Genomic DNA, 4,261 nt, shown 5'->3' on the forward strand with positions numbered 1-4,261 from the left:
CGTTTCAGAGTGCCTTGCTTTCCCTTGTGTTCCCCCACCATCATACGGTCCCATCCCCAAGCTGGGATGCACCGAGCAGTCTGCCGGCACGGTTTGCAGAAAACCTGGCTGTGAAACAGGCACATGCTGAAGCAGATCCCTCCTTCCCCTCCACGCTCACACCAGCACCGTCCTCAGGCTGCTGCTCTGCCGAGCCAGATGGCATCTTCACCCCGGGGCCCCGCGTTGGCAGAGCCCGAGGAACAGCCTGCCTGCAGCAAGGCTCACGTAGCTGCCTCCCGCAGCCCGCCTGCCATCCACCTTGGTCGAGACTTCAGGTCTTTTTCGTCTTATCACGTCTCTCTGCTGTATGATGCAAGCATGGGTCGTACTGGGTAACACCTAAAAACATCCTCGGTGCGCGAAAAGCTGAGCGTACGTGGGAAGTTTTATAGCACGGGCTGTTTCCAGCTCACTAAGTGATCCGCATCCTAGAAACACGGTGGACGGGATGTTTGTTTTTGCAGAGCACCCGAGTGCCTACATGAGAGCGGTGCTGCCGTAAGGCAAAGGCCACGATCGCTGCTTGAGCGAAAGGCAGAGCTGGCAAGGGCTGGGCTGGAGAATTTTGGGGAGAAAATCTTCCCGAGCAACCTCAGGGAGGGCAAGGCAGAGAAACACCTAACCCCCCTTCCCCTGGGCAACAGCCCCTGAGTACCAAAAGCCTGGTGAAATACTCCTGAGCCTGCTTCAGCATCCCTCCCCGTGGGACTCAGCCTGGACAGCGCTTGCCCAAAAGGCAGGGACGGCTGCGGTCCAACGTCACGATTTTAATTTGCCAGCTTGAAAGAGGTCACGGAGAAAAGGTCGCGTGAGATGTCCCTGCTTTAGGGATGAGCACTTTCAAAGTGTCCATCCGGTTCCTGATTCCAGATGGTGAAATGAGATCAGTGGCTATGTGTGTTCTTGTTACTGCTAACAAAAACTGCACCAGGATGGGAAGGGAGCTCCCGTGCCGTATTTCCATCATCCTGGAGTCGCTGGTGGTGATGCTGCTTTGTTTCTTCACTGCCAGAGATGATCCTAGAAAACCCTCCCGTGGTGATGACACCAAACCAAAATCCTGGACCTCAGCAACTCCCACATTTCGGGAGGAGTTGGCAGCCTGGTCCCCATCTGTTACTGATTTCTAGCTGCACTTTGCTGCAGAGACATCCGAGCTTCCATAATGAAAAGCCAATTAAAGCGCACCATTAAGCTCAACCTTTTTCCTTCCTTGTCCAAACCTATCTGTCACAGAAAGGACACAACGACTGTAGCGCAAGTTGGCAGATGCTGCTAAAAATGGGGAAGGTAAGATGTATAAGTAAATTATTGAAATGCCAGCCTGAAGTCTCGCAGACATGGCAAATGGGATGGCGACAGCCGAGGCCAGAGGCAGGTGGCCGCTTGCCCTCCGTTCCCAGAGCTGCAAAGCCACCCGAGCGCCCGGCCCAGCAGAAGCAGATTAACCACTTTTTATAGAAGCTGGCAGTAGTTGAAGGCAACGAGCTGAGGAGCTGAGGCTGTCTCTGGGATGCTGGGGGGATGCTGCTGATTTCTGGGCACCCGGGGGCTGGGCAGGTGCTGCATCCTCCTGCCTGCACCAGGGGAGCCCAGGGGTGAGACCACCCTTGACCCTCCGGTATTCCCACTGACACTTGGAGACCCCACGGTGGGATTTAATTAGCCCATGGAGTAGGAACAACAAGAGGAAAGCTGAAAGAAGCACTGCACGGAGGAAGAAGAGAGAAGAAGTTCCCTGTGCTCTGCCCTGGTTTGTGAATTCCAGCAGTGGCCTGGCGGGATCTGTGCAATCAGCTGGACGCTTCTGACCTACAGGAAATACGGGATTTTTCCTCTAATAAATATTCCTCCCTCGGCTAGCATTTTCCCCGTTATCTCCAGATAAGAAACTGATTGAGCAGATGTAGCAATGTCAGTCCTCTGACAGCATCCCCGCAACGTGATGTATCACGAGACCATCACCAGAGCAGGGCGCATAACTGATTTTTTTATTGCTTTGGCCTTCCTAGCTGACAAAAATATCAGGGAATGGAAAAACGCATGTTTTATTTTCAGTTTATAGCCCTTTCAGCCCTTAAAATACACTTTTAAATACCTTTCAAAGGGTTTTGGAGCAGCACAATGGGATTTTAGCCATGCTGGGGGTGGCTGCAGAGGGCAGGACCCCCCAGCCTGCAGATGAGGAGGTCACTGCAAGGCGAAGCGAAATGTGCCCAAGCTCAGAAAACACAAAGAGCTGGAAATAGCAGCCAGAAAGCTATGCCAGTGCCTTCCTTGCAATCAGCAGACCACATTCTCAGTAAATAACAGAGTGGTTGCAAACAAACACAAATCAAGCCCATTCCTTCCTTCTCCTGGGACGCGGATGAATCATGCTCCACTGTTGTGGTTGATAAAAGTCCTCAAGAATCCAGAGAGGGACCCGAATTCTTGTTCCCTTCGTTTTTGGAAGAAGTCGTAAAAGGCTGGTTCAAGAAACCTCTTGGCGACTTCTTCTGAGCTTCCAGCCCGCCTCGTTGCCTCCACGGCCCCAGTTGTCCTCCATTCCTCCGCAGATTCCTTCACGTTGCTCAAGCCATGTCGGCAGTGGCCTGGGTGATTTCCCTGTCGTCTCGTGGAAACCTTTGCACCAATCTGGGTCTTGGTAATGCAGAGGATGGTGTACGGTCCCCTTGGTCAGGAAGGCTGCTGAAGGCAAAATGAGTCTGAGAGACAGACCCCTGCGGTCCAAGGGGAGGCTGGATGAGGCCTGAACTCTTCCAGGCTGTATTGGCACAGACTCCAGGGAAATTCACACCTTGACGAGCTTGCTACAAGCCTGGAGCCATGCACTGAGCTGCTGGAGCCAAGTACGGCTTCTCTGGGGCTTCCCAAGACCTCAGCACCCTCACTGCCACCCAGCCAAGAGTATTTTCTGCGAGGAGCCTCCAGCTCAGTCCCCCAGGGCAGCCTTGCTCCTGGAGCCTTCCGACAGCACTATCAAATTCAGGTTATTTTTAGGCTCGTTTCCTAAGGAAACAAGATTAATATGATCCAGATCCAGGCATGCCTGTGTGCTGTGTGTGAGGCAGCGTGCCTCTGGCTCTGCTCTCCCCATGTTTTGGATTTTTTGGGTGCTTTCAGCTCAGTTTGGTGGAGCACCGTTGAGTCTCCAAAAGGCCCCTTTCTGACCAAGCTGGGGAAAAGAGGGGAGTGGGCGGAGGAGAAGCTAAATTTAATTATTTCGAGCAAATAAAGACTAGTGCACCCACCAGAGTGATCCCCTTTCCATACGGCTCAGAGTCTTTGTCCTTGCTGCCCTGCTGGGTCGTAACGCACCGCAGAGCTGCTCACATCGGCACAGGTCCCAGAGCTCCACATCTGGTGTCAGGCAAGGTTCCGAGACCCTGCCACCAGGATTTCGGCCAGGGAGAAGCACAGAGATTGGTACCGAGAGTTGGTTTTTTTGTGTGTCTTTTGCTTTTCTGCAAGTCCGTAATGGGCCGGGTGGGTGAGAGGGAGGATGGCCTCAGGTGCTGAGCCATTCCCCTGGAATAGGTCTGGGGTCACTGCATCTTCTGGTGACAAAGAGCTGCAGCCCAGCAGACCTAAAACCTCTGGGAAACGTTCATTGAAGCTGCAGCCACGTTGGATCAGGCCTCCAGAAAAGCAAGACAGAAATACACCGGATCTCACCCTGACCCAAACTTGCCCGCAGGCTATTTTCAAAGTGGATGCTCAAATCCCTGTTGAGCCCAGCACCTCCATCACCCTAAAATTTCAAGGTAAAAAAAAGAGTTACGGTGTTAAAAAGTCTCTGTTTCTCCTTTAATATATATATATATATATTAGTGTGGGGCAGCTTTCTGTTCAGGGTCTGATCGTCAGGTGAAGTAGAAATTACACCATCCACCCTTACAAAATTCAGCATACATAAACTCGCAGATAAGGGGGTCAGAAGCTCTGCCGCAGACAGATTTTAAGCTGCTTCCAAAAACTTTCAGGAAACGGGCAAATACTGCAGCGCCGCTTGCCATTACCATTCCTTCTCGTCTTTACAGAAATCCGGACTTCCCAACAAAGGGACGGATTCTGTCCTCGGGGCTTTGCAGGATGCGGGGGGGGGGACGAGGCCGAGCTCCCACCCTCCGCACCTGGGGACGGGGACGGCGGGCCGGGGGGGGGGGGACAGCGGGGGGAGGCGGGGAGCGAGGGCGGGCCGGGGACGGCCGGGGGA

Source organism: Oxyura jamaicensis, chromosome 4 (assembly GCF_011077185.1).
Source record: "Oxyura jamaicensis isolate SHBP4307 breed ruddy duck chromosome 4, BPBGC_Ojam_1.0, whole genome shotgun sequence".
Lineage (NCBI taxonomy): Eukaryota > Metazoa > Chordata > Aves > Anseriformes > Anatidae > Oxyura > Oxyura jamaicensis.